This window comes from Oryctolagus cuniculus, chromosome 7 (genome assembly GCF_051225735.1).
Source record: "Oryctolagus cuniculus isolate XC-2025 breed Fujian yellow rabbit chromosome 7, ASM5122573v1, whole genome shotgun sequence".
NCBI lineage: Eukaryota > Metazoa > Chordata > Mammalia > Lagomorpha > Leporidae > Oryctolagus > Oryctolagus cuniculus.
Window position 1 is genome coordinate 43,167,302 of NC_142873.1, and position 12,752 is coordinate 43,180,053.

General features: G+C 58.6%; 1 long non-coding RNA gene across 1 annotated transcript; it reads right to left on the bottom strand.

Annotated features, from left to right (window-relative positions):
• Positions 1–7,013: 7,013 nt before the first annotated feature.
• Positions 7,014–8,765, bottom strand: LOC149125494 (uncharacterized). Its single transcript, XR_016210571.1, has 2 exons — positions 8,628–8,765; positions 7,014–7,110 (listed from the first exon to the last, which is right to left on the bottom strand). It is a non-coding gene; the product is annotated as an uncharacterized LOC149125494 (long non-coding RNA).
• Between the last annotated feature and the right edge of the window lie 3,987 nt (positions 8,766–12,752).

Genomic DNA, 12,752 nt, shown 5'->3' on the forward strand with positions numbered 1-12,752 from the left:
CAGCAGGTGCCTGGTCTTGGGCCAGCCCTGGAGGTGAGCAGGGCAAAGCCACAGTTCTCATTCACAATGTGTCTCCATCCAAGTGGGTGGGGAAGGCCCTGCCTGGGGCCACACCTGTGGGGCTCTGCGGGGGCGTCCTGTCCACCACAGGGAGGCCCTGGGCCAGGGTGGGGGTGAGGGACCCTTCCAGAACATCCAGACCACCCCCCAGCTCGGGGAAGGGGATTTCAAAACCCGCAATGCCCAAAGGCTCAGATGTTTTGACTCAGTCATTGGTCTGGGGTAAGAGGGGGTAGTTTTCCAGTAAAAAAAAAAAAAAGCACTTACTGGGGGCAGGCACTGTGGCACAGCAGGTTAAACCTCATCTCATATGGCATCCCATATTGGCACCTGTTTGAGTCCCGACTGTTCCACTTCTGATCCAGCTCCCTGCTGGTGCACATGAGAAAAGATGGCTCAAGTACTGGGGTCCCTGTCACCCACGTGGGAGACCATGCTGAAGCTCCTGGCTCCTGGCTTTGGCCTGGCCTGGTCCCGGCTGTTTCGGCCATCTGGTGAGTGAACCAGCAGATGGAGAGATCTCTCCGTCTGTCTCTCTGTAACTCTGCCTTTCAAATAAAAAAAAAACACTTCAATCTGTCATTTCACAGATAAACATGCTGAAGTTTGGAGTGGGACTGAAAATAACAGGTAATGCTTACCGAATGTTTACGATGCCATGTTTTTTTTTTTGTTTTTTTTTTTTAAGATTTATTTGCTTATTTGAAAGGCAGAATGACAGAAGTGGTCTTCCACAAGTGTGGTAGGGATCCAAGCACTTGGACCACCCTCTGCTGCTTTCCCAGGCTCATCAGCAGGGAGCTGGATCAGAAGAGGAACAGCCAGAGTCAAACCCGGCACTCATACAGGATGCCGGCATCACAAACCGAAGCATAACGCGCTGTGCCACGTGCCGGCCCCAGTGCCACTGTTCTACACGGCGCGTGTCCACCCGCTCCTCTGCTCAACCCTGAGCAGCCGGGCCAATTACCAGCTCCCTGCTACCAGTCAGGAAACAGCACAGTGAGGGAATCGGCACACAACCAATACACAGTGGCTCTGGATTTTGAAGGTGGCTTCAAGGCCCACAAGCCATGTTCCAAACAATCAGAGAGCCCACGCAAGTGCAGAGCTGGGGTAAGGGGCCAGCCTTGTGGTGCAGTGTGTTGGGACAAGGCCTATGATGCTTCCATCCCATATCAGTTAGCCAGTTTGTTTTTTATTTTTTTTAATATTTATTTGAGGGGCTGGTGCTGTGGCATAGTGGTAAAGGCCCAGCCTGTGGCACTGGCATCCCATAACGGTACCAGTTCAAGTCCCGGCTGCTCCACTTCTGATCTACCTCCCTGCTAACGGCCTGGGAAAGCAGTAGAAGATGGTCCAAGTCCTTGGGCCCCTGAACCCACGTGGGAGACCTGGAAGAAGCACCTGGCTCCTGGCTTCAGATTGGTCCAGCTCTGGCTGTTGCACTCATTTGGGAAATGAACTGCGCTTGAAGACTTCTCTCTCTGCCTCTGCCTCTCTGTAACTGCCTTTCAAGTAAATAAATACATCTTAGAGAGAGAGAGAGAGAGAGGTCTTCCATCCAATGGTTCACTCCCCAAATGGCTGCAGTGGCTGGAACTGAGCTGATATAAAGCCAGGAGCCAGGAGCCTCCTCTGGGTCTCCCACGTGGGTGCAGGGTCCCAAAGACTTGGGCCATCCTCTGCTGCTTTCCCAGGCACATTAGCAGGGAGCTGGATCAGAAGTGGAGCAGCCGAGTCTCAAATCGGTGCCCATATGGGATGACAGCACTGCAGGCCAGGGCTTTAACCTACCCTGCCACAGCACCAGCCCCAGTCAGCCAGTTTGAATCTCAGCTGCTCCACTTCTGATCCAGCTGCCTGTTAATGTGCCTGGGAAGGCAGTGGAAGATGGCCCAATGCTTGGGCCCCTGCACCTGCATGGAAGACCTGGAAGAAGTTCCTGGCTCCTGGCTTTGGATAGGCCCAGCTCTAGCCGTTGCCGCCATTTGGGGAGTGAACCAGCGGATGGAAGACCTTTTTTTGTGCCTCTCCCTCTCTCTGTCTGTAACTCTGCCTCTCAAATAAATAAAATCTTTTTTTAAAAAATAGACTTAGAAAAAATAGGGGCCGGCACTGTGGCATAGCGGGTAAAGCCACCGCCTGCAGTGCCGGCACCCCATGTGGGCATCAGTTCGAGTCCCGGCTGCTCCATTTCCGATCCAGCGCTCTGCTATGGCCTAGGATAACAGTGGAGGATGGCCCATGTCCTTGGGCCCCTGCACCTGTGTCGGAGACTCAGAGGAGGCTCCTGGCTCCTGGCTTCCGATCGGCACAGCTCCGACCGTTGCAGCCAACTGGGGAGTGAACCAGCGGATGGAAGACCTCTTTCTCTCTCTCTGCCTCTCCTTCTCTCTCTTTGTAACTATGACTTTCAAGTAAAATAAATAAATCTTAAAAAAAAAAAAAAAAAAAAAAAAGCAGCCACAGTTCCAGAGAAGTCCAGAGGCTCCACCACACCATTAGAGGGGCAGAAGGGGCTGGGCAGGGGGGCAGCCTCCCAGCCTGGCCACCTTCCTCCCACCTCCCTCCCTTCCATGGGGAACCCTGGCCACCCCCAGCGGAGCTGTCACCCTCCCTGTGCTAACTGATGCAGCCTCCTAATTGCTGATCACAAGGAGGCAATTACGCCCAATTAGGGAGCCCAAGCTAATTACTGCTCAGCTTCCCACAGCCTCTGGGCATGCCCTGGGGTCCTTAGGAACTTGCTGCCCACCTCACCCTACCCCCAGGGAGAATTGTTTTGTTTCAAGTTTATTTGAAAAGCAGAGAGATAGAGATCTTCCATCCCCTGGTTCTCTCCCCCAAAGCATGCAACAGCCAGGAGCCAGGCATTCAGTCCAGGTCTCCCACATGGATGGGTGGTGGGGACCAAGCACGGGAGCCAGCAGCGCTGCCTCCCAGGGTGTGGCGTAGACTGGTTGCACCCAGCATGGTGGCACTTCGTGCCCCGCCCTTGCTCTTGCAGGGATCAAAGGTGGAGCACCTTGGATTACACGCCTCCTTTGCACTGCTGGGCACCTCCGCCTCCCAGTCCCACAGCCAAGCCTTGTCCTCCCCGACAACATCCCCGGCACCCCACAGTTGGCAAGTACCATCTCACCCATCCTCCCTGCAAGCCTGGAGGGCTCAGAGAGGGGGAGTGTCTTGCCTGAGACCACACAGCCGACTCTGACCCCCGTTCTTGTGCCCCTGACATACCTATGTGAGGCCAACGACCTGGCCTCCACTCTTTCCCAGTGGGACCTGACGGATGGGTGGGCTGCGAACTGGACCCCTTCTTCCACATGCTGCACCCCACTAGGTCATGCCGTTTAATCTACCTTCTCCCCCTCTGCTCATCTGCCTGGCTCTGTTCCTGAGAACCCAGGGCCGATACATAAAGTACTAACTGGGATGGCAGAGCTTGGAGTTTGCAGACAGGAAATAGTTTAGTCGCCCATTAACTCACTCCACGACCTTGGAAAAACTGGTTCCTTTCTGGGGGCCTCTGTTTCCACCACTGCAAAACAGAGGGACCAGATTGAAGGATTTCCAGGGCCCTCCAACCGTCATGCCTCCTGCTCAGGGGGCGGGACCATGTGGGAATGGGCTTCCTGCCCCCCCACTTAAGATTCATGTATTTATTCGAAAATCAGAGTTAGAGAGAGAAAGAGAGAGGAAGAGACCGAAAGTCTTCCATCTGCTGGTTCATTCCCCAAATGATTGCAACCGCCAGGGCTGGGCCAGCCTGAAGCCAGGAGCCAGGAGCTCCTAATGGGTCTTCGACAAGGGTAGCAGGAACCCAAGCACTTGGGCCATCATGGTCTGTTCCTTGGGCATTAGCAGAGCTGGATCAGAGGCAGAGCCGGGACGCGAAGCAGCACTCTGACGTGGGACGCGGGATGTGGGGGGTCCTGAGTAGTGGCTTAACCTTCTGTACAGTAACACCTGCCCCTGCCAACGCCTGGCCCTGGACTTGCAAGCCATGAGGCCTGGGGGAGGAAGCGGGGTGGGGGTGATATTCCTTTCATACTGAAATTGCGGGCACCCCGCAGCTGAACAAGAATGCAACTATGCTGACAGAGGCTGGGAAGTCCCAGGGGCTAGAAGTGGCTGGGGGTTGGGTAGGGTGCAGACCAGAGGACCACACACACACACACACTGCAGTTGCCAGTACCAGGGCAGAGAAAATGGTGGGGATGCTGGGTGCGCCAGAACCAGGCGTGGAGGAGAGAGGGAGGAGAACCGGCTTCCCTCCCCGTCTCCGTGTCAGTATTGGGCTCCCGCAGGGCCGGGCAGGCACCGAGACAGAGGTGAGGGGCTCCTGCCCTACCTCCTCCCAGGTCTGCTCTTCCTTTTTGGCTTTTGGGGGTTCTTCCAGGCACGGTGAGAGTGAGACTCGCTTGGCTTCTAACTGGGGCCCTGTCATTCCTGTCCCATCTACCTGGGCCAGGTGACGGCTTCCTGGTCTCTAACGTGGGTTGACACTGACTCCCCAAGGCGGTGGTGCACAAGGGGTGGGATTCACATGCGCCGCTGGAGCCTGGGCGGGGGTGGGGGGGGCTCCTCTCCTCAGGCTCAGCTCCCTTCTCAGCAGCTGGCAGAGGCCCTGGCCGGTGTTGGGGGAGACACAGGGCATCCGGCCCCCGGCACCAGGTCCCTGTGCAGCCTTCCCTTTCCTGTGGTGAATCACTGTTCACGGGCCCTGGGGACCCAGGCGTCCCTGGCTGGCCACAAACACTACCATTGTCATGGAAACCGGGCCTCCCCTTTCTCTTTCGCTGATTGATTTCACCGCATCCTCTCCCACACTGTGTCGGTTCCTAGATCTCGGCTTCTGACTCCGTGATTGACTTAACTCTCATTTCACGTCCCCAAGAGAACGTCAGCCTCAGCACAACTGTCAAGGCCTGCACCCCAACCCCTCAGGCCTGCTCTGTTCCCTGGCGGCCCTGCTCCCTTCCAGGCGGGGCAGGCTGGGCACCCCCTGGGGCCTGGCACTTCTCTCAGGCGTCAGGACCCCAACTCTCCTGCTGCCGTGGAGACCCCCTCCGCGCAGGGGCTGGACGCCCGCAGGACCGAGGGAGGTGGCCACCGGAGGAGACCGACGGGTGTTGGCGCCACCTGCTGGCCGGGGCGGGGATGGCAGCCGTGTCCAGGCCACAACTGAATGGCAAAAGGTCCCAGGTATGTGTTCTTTTCAGAGGCATTGATCCACCTCATTCACTCACTCATTCACAAGCATTTACTCAGTACCATCTGTCCCCCAAAAGGCTGCTTTCCTCATGCAGCACGTCACTCAAAGGGCAGCTCAGGATGCCAGGGAGCGGTGGAGCCGGCAGCACCTGACCCGATCTGCAGGTGTTGGGCAGGCCTCCCTGAGGAAAAGACTGAGCTGAGTCCTGAATAATAGCACCGACATTTATTAGGCACTTTCTGCATACCAGACACTATGTCAGTCTTTTACCTGCCTCTGCCCACTAATGGCACAACAATCCCGTGAGGTAATTGCTACTATTAGGCTGGTTTTATAGCTGGTGGAACAAGTTGGGATCCATGAGTGAGCTTATTTGCATGGGGCTCACAGGTAGGAGGCCGTGCAAGGCCCGCCCACCTTCAGGCGGCTCCTGGAGCCAGCCAGGCGGAAAGGGAGAGGCGGGAATGCAGGCCCGGAAACCACTGGCTGAGAGGACAGAGGGGACAGATGGGCTAGGCGGCAGGAGGAGAGGCAGGGAGTGGGACGACTGGGGCTTGGTGGGGAGCGAGGCAGCAGCCTGGTCAGAGGTCAAGCAAGAATGAAGCAGACCAGGGGCCAGGCAGGGTGGGGAGGCAGGCATGGCAACACAGGGCAGCGGGGGTGGGGGGTGCCCCCTGGACACGGCTCTGACCACCAGGCCCTGGGCCAGCCACACTAGGCTGGAGAAGTCTGTGAGACTGCCTGGGGGAAGACGTGGGGCCCCAGGCAGCCTGCAGGCTGACCTCTGACCTCCAGTCCCTGGGGAACCTGCGCAGGGAGCTGGAGGTGGCTTGCCACACTGGCAAGAGCCCTGGCCTTCACCCCTCCATCAGCCATGGGAGAGCCCACGCCGCAGGAGCTGGCGTCCGCCACACACCTGGCTCCCCCGCCACCCCAAGTTGGTAAAGGTTTCCCGGCACAACCACGTCCCTCCCTCTCCTCGCCCCACTTCTCAGAAGAGGAAATGGGCCCAGAGGCAGGGAGTGACTCGCTCGGCACCACTCGGCTGGTCTCTCCCTTTCACTCATTCAGTCCTGCATTTACTCGGCCAATTTGTGTCGCGTGCCGGACCTGGGCTGGGCTTTGTGGAGAGACACAGCCCTGTCCTGGGAGCACCAGCGACCTGGCACAGCCTGCAAGGCCTGGGAGTGGCTCGGGAGGCACCGTGGGCCAAGGACTTGCAAGGGGGCGGAGCCTGGGGGCCGCGGCACTCTCGGGGTGTCAGCCCACTGCGCTGCCCTGGGAGCCACTCGAGGACGCCTAAGCTCGGGTCTGAGGCGTGAGCAGGAAATGGCCCAGAAGAGGGAGAAGATTCGAGGCAGAGGGAAAAGCACAGGCAAAGACCTGGAGGCTGGAAGGGGCCAGGCAGGAGCCTGAAGGCCACGCCCACTTCTCTGTGCCTAAGGGCAGGGGGCCCGACCTGCAGCGGTTTCCAAGTTGTCAGCCCTGTCATTGAATCAGCACCCAAACTGGGCAGGAAGCAACCCAGGGACAGATACACTAAGACCCACGCAAGCAGCACCCCCTTAGGTATGAAAGGGCTGGGAGGGCCCAGGCCAGGGGGTGCGGCGGGGAGGGGCGAGATGGAGCTGGGTGCGGGAATGCAGGTGGTGGTGGAGAAAAACCAGGGGAGAAGGCGAGTGTCTGGGGAGGGGAGGGCGTGTTGGAGACGCATGGATGGACATGCACAAGCTCAAAACAACATACATTTATTGAGCACCTACTGTGTGCAGGATGCTGAGAACACAGGAGTAGGATCCGGTCTCTGGCCTCAAGGGGCTCCCAGGGTGCTGGGGAAAGAGAAGTATTAACAGTGACCAAGGAGCATGAGCGAGAGTACAAGACGCCAAAATTGGGCGACATCCGAACAGAGTCCTGCAAAACGGACAGTCAGGTGAGGGGTGAGGGGAGAGGGAGCCGAAGGGGAGGGCAGTGTGGGCCGAAGCCTGAAAGGCGGCCCAGGTGGCTGGGGGTGGGGGAAGGACAGGATGGGGGGGGGGGCAGACCATGAAGGGCATTTTTTAAAACGATTTATTTATTTGAAAGGCAGAGTTACAGCGGCTCAGAGAGAGAGAGAGAGATCGTCCAACCACTGGTTCACTGCCCAAATGGCTACAATGGCCGAAGCTGCACCTATCCAAAGCCAGGAGCCAGGAGGTTCATCCAGGTTTCCCACATGGGTGCAGGGACCCAAGCACTTGGGCCATCTTCTACTGCTTTCCCAGGCCATAGCGGAGAACTGGATCAGAAGTGGAGCAGCTGGGACTCGAACCAGAGTCCATATGGGATGCCAGCACTGCAGGCGGCGGCTTTACCTTCTGCGCCACAACGGTGGCCCTGAAGGGTATTTTTTAAATTGATTTATTTGAAAGACAGAGACTGTCAGTGAGAGAGAGGCCTTCCATGTGCTCTGCAAACAGCCACAATGGCCAGGGCTGGACCAGGATACAGCCAGGAGCCTAGAACTCCATCCTGCTCTCCCACGTAGGTGCAGGGGCGCAAGGAGTTGAGCCATCCTCCGCTGCTTTCCCAGGCGCCTTAGTAGGGAGCTGGATTGGAAGTGGAGCAGGCAGGACTTGAACTGGTGCGCATATGGAATGCTGGCCTTGCAGGTTGGTGGCTTAACCCGCTGAGCCGGCTCCCATGATCAGATTTTAAAAAAAAAAAACGATCTGTCTGGCCATGGTGGGGAGACTGAAGAGGGCAGGGGAGGCCAGAGCGGAGCATGCTGCAGGCAGAACTGATGCTGGCACCAAGAGGCAGGAAGTTGGAGAGCCTGGGCGTGTTTAAGAGGATTGGATGGACGGGGCGGGAGGAAGTTAGGGGAGAGGGAGCAGTCACAGATGGCTCCAGATTTCTGGCTTGAGCAAGCAGGTGGAAGGTGATGTCATTCCCGGAAGCCGCGGAAGCTGGGGGAGGAGCTGCTCTGGACTGCTGGGGACCGAGCCAGAAGGAAAAACGCGGGGCTCCTGGTCCCAAGCCAGCACCTGTTTTCCCTGTGGGAAGGCACAGAGAATTCAGGACAGAGGAAGAGGAAGAGGAAGGCAGGGAGCGGGGCAGAAGCCATGGCACCAAATGCTAGTAACAATGGCTGCCGCGGGCTGGGCACGCCACGCTCCTTCTACGCACCCACTTATAGCTCCCAACACCACCACTCGGGCTGAGGCAGCAGCCTCCAACCTCGCTGCCCCCGCCTCCTGCTTTGCTTTGTCCTCTGTAGCAACCCTGGTGACCTGGAAGAACATTACCTGCTGTTTCCTGGCGCCTGCCCGCCCCGCTGGGTGTGTCCTGGTGCCCAGCACAGTACCTGGCACTGCCGCTGTCCTGAAAGGGACGGGTTATGCCCTCGTTGGGTAGCGGCTACTCTCACTCCTTTCAGAGCCGGGTCAGCTGGGCTCAGGTGTCTGAATGGTGTCTCCCAGGGCCAGTGTGAAGCCACTGAAGGGGATCAGGGTGGCCTGGGGGCTGGTCAGAGGCATGGGCGTTCCCAGGGCTCCGCCTCTGGGGTTTTCATCCTGCACCAGGAGGACACCAGGAGCCTCATCGCCCCCCACATACTGGACGCCTCGCCAGGAGCCCAGGGCCAGGTGGAAGCCTGAGATGACACCTGAGGCGGTCAGGGCCGGGGGGAGTGGGGAGGCGCCACGGCTGGGCAGAGAAGCACCTGGGCCCCAGGGTCAGTGCCCAAGCAGATGTCCGGGTAATTGGCCTGCATCGCCACCTGGTGGCCAAGTGTCGAAAACGCCGCTTCTCTGACCCAGTCTCCTGCTGCCCTGGACACAGGCAAGGGGCCACCCCCAGGCAGCAGGCCTCCCTGGCCACCGCCCTCCCATGCTCAGCTTTCAGCCCTCAGAACTCCCTCTATCCACCCCATCCGGGCAGCTTCCCAGGACCACGCCAGCTTCAGCCATCCTTCTCTGTGGCCAGCCTCTAAGCACTCTGCGTGTCGCTGTCTATCGCCAGAGTCCCAGGCTCTGAAGTCAAAGCGCATTGGTTTTGGACTCCGGAGTCTCCCCATTTACCTGCTGTGCAACCTGGGAAAGTTACTTAACCTCTCTGAGCCTTGGGTCTCTGTGTTAAGCAAGGACAGCGAACGATGGCACTGCTCACGGAGTTGTGAAGACAGTGCAATGACCCCGGGTTTGGGAAAGGCCAAGAAGAGAAACTTCTCGAATGCTGGGTCCCTGCCACGCACGTGGGAGACCCAGGTTGAGTTCCAGGCTCATGGCTTTGGCTTGGCCCAGGCCTGGCTGTTGCAGGCACTAGGGTATTAGGGGAGGAAATGAGTGGATGAGAGCTCCCTGTCTATTAGTCTTTGTCTCTCTGCCTTTCAAATAAAAACAAGAAGAGAGGCTGGCACCAAGCAGGCACTCAGGAAATGCAGGTCCCTTCCCGCCCTCTCTCTGACTTCCTCTTCCCGTTCCTGAGAAAGGAAGCGAGGGAAGAGGAGGCAGAAGGCAGCCCCAGGCGCCACGAGCTCGGGCCGTCTTCTCTACGACAGGAGGCCACTAGGTGGCCGTGGACCTACTCGTCCACTCACTCGCCCGCTCATTCATCGCACTTCCATTCTGCACAGCGCATCCCCGGCTAGTACCTAGCACGGCGCCTGGCACAGAGAGGGCCTTGGAAAAATCCCTTGTTGTCTACCCCTCCCTGCCCCAAGAGAGCACCCAACCCTGGCTGGCACCAGGTGCCCTGCCCCCTCCCTCATCGCAGCCCGAAACCAGAGCTGGCGCCACTGGGTGAGGAATCTGGGGACCAACTGTCACGGCTCCAGTATCACTCGCCTCCTGGATGCCTGGGTCCAGCCCTGGGTCCCACAGAGGCCTTGTCAGCCAGCTGTCCTGGGGGGCCCCCCGGGGCCCCGCCCTCGCCCCTTCTTAGCTACTATCTCCAGGGAGATCAGACAGTGCAGGGGACCTGGGAGGGGGAGTGCCGGGTCCTCCCAAGGGAAAAGCGGAGCTGTTTGTCTGTCCTGGTCCAAACCCGAGGCCGGGCCTGCAAGGCCCTGGGAGAGCAGGTGCACAACAGCAGACCCGGGCGACCTCCTGTCTCCTCCAGCCTCCCCACCCAACCCCACCCCCAGCCCCCAAGGCCTGTTTTGCCCTCACATTTAATCCTGCCCAGCCATGCCGTCTGGGTCACGTAGGCTGGTTTCTGTGTGTCACGGAGGGCAGGGATCAAGTCAGACAGTTTTCTCGTGAGGCCTACAGAATTTTACCCAATAGATCCTCCTTGGTTTAAATCGGCGAGGAGCTGAGTGTGTTCCAGCAAGAACGCGAAGCTGGCTGCACCCTCAGCAGGGCGGTTATACAGCAGTTCTATAGCAAGGCAGAACTCCCACCAGGAAGGGGTGTTAAGAAAAGAAGGTGGAGGGCTGGCGCCACGGCTCACCGGGTTCTAGTCCCGGTCGGGGCGCCGGATTCTGTCCCGGTTGCTCCTCTTCCAGTCCAGCTCTCTGCTGTGGCCCAGGAAGGCAGTGGAGGATGGCCCAGGTGTTTGGGCCCTGTATCCGCATGGGAGACCAGGGAAAGGCTCCTGGCTCCTGCCATCGGATCAGCGCGTAGCGGCCATTTGGGAGGTGAACCAACAGAAGGAAGACCTTTCTCTCTTCTGTCTCTCTCTCTCTCTCTCACTGAAAAGAAGGTGAAGACCCCCACAAAGCCGGGAGGGGGAGGTCCAGGACAGCGGGCACTATCCCTTGTGGGGACGGCCTCCCACTTCCGCCTACCCTAGGGCCTTTGAGAATGAGGCTGGGGGGATACCCCAGTCCCTGGGACCTGCAGGGCTTACACAACGCTAACAGGTGCTCAGGGCTGCTCACAGGGGAGCCCAAGCACTGGGGGCGACTCACGGCTCCTGTCCCCTGGCCTCCACAGGCCCACGTGGGCGCACAGAGACACAGCCCCAGCTGACGGCCCTTCCACAAGCGTGTGAAAAGATCAGCTTATTTTTTGGTGCAAAAGTTTTGAAATGCACACACACTCTTTTCATACTACGCATTTGCTATGAACTTTCTGAAGACTCCTCACAGGCACGGGCTTCCAAATTGTCTGCACCAAAACACAGCTTACCTTTCCCCCATGAACTTCCACCTTTCCGTTCCATTCTCTGAGGTGTGAAGCCAGGTGTGTGTGTGTGTGTGTATGTGTGTGTGTGTGTCTTCAGAGATAGACAGGGTTCACCTGTGGCCCCGTGCAGAACGGGTTATTTTTGGAATCACCTGCAGTTTGTTTGGGATGATCTATTTCAGCAGGTCTAGGCCTAGAATTGACTCATGATGGCTCAGCACCTCCCAGTGCCTGGCACACCCTGAGAACTCCCTGGGATGTGGTTGGCTTGACTCAAAGACTGAATGACTGAACACCATCTGGCTAAAGCCACTGCCAGGAAACCAGCTCCAGCTGAACCCCGGCCGTGAGCCAGGCCCGGTGCTAGGGACTGGGTGTATTATTCCCATCTTCCGGATGAGGTCACTGAGGCCCAGCAGCAGTAAATGGGGCTCCTGCCTCCCTGACCACGAAGCTTTGAAAATGCAGTTACAGCCCAGGTGGGGCTTTGCGCGGGGCGCTGGGTGGCCAGGGCGGGGGACAGGGATCCAGCTCAGAGCTGTGGTCCCCGAGAGGCCAGCTCTGCCACCTGCACACCCTCCCGGGGAACAGGAGCGCTGGTTCAGGCCTTCGGCTGTCACTGCCCCAATTCAGGACTGGGTAGCTGTAGACAGAAGCCCAGGAGGGGGTGAGGGCGCTGTCCCTAGACCAAGGGGGCCATCAGCCTCAGGGCAGAGCGGAAGATGGCCTGCTACCCCGTGGCTAGGCCTCGGCCTGCCCCTCCCAGGTTCAGCAGCGGCCCCCTTCCCGCACACTGGCTCCTGCCCTTTGTTTTCCTCCACGGCCAAATCCCCAAGGCTTCTTTGGTCATTAACCTCCCGCTTTAATTAGCTTACTTTGGGGGAGGAAAGCAGAGGCAGGGCAGAGGCCAGGGGTGGGTGTCCACGTGGAGGGGAGAGGGAGGCTCCATCCAGCTGCTGGTGGCCCCCAACAAGGCCTGCTGCACAGGAAGTCCCAGGCCACTCGCTGCTGTTTCCAGTCATGGGAAAAGTCACCTGGTGCACAAAGTGGGGGCTTCCCCAGTGTGGGGGGTCAGCAGGTTCCTCCAATCCAGGCTCCTGGAGCAAACAGTGCACCCCCACCCCCACCCCACGCTTTCTTGCTCCACGGGGCAGCACCCAGTCCCATTGCAAGGTTTGTGGTTAATCTTAGGTTAAATCTCCGATCCAGGGGGCCAGCTCCCCCACTCCGGGTTGAGGCTCTCTGGCCCCTGGAAAGAGCAAGAGTGCTACAATGTGCCAACCCCTACCCCCCGCTTAGATCCCCAGTTCAGGCGCCCCTTGTGCAAATTCACTCTTTCCAAGAATCAATTTAGGGAACTG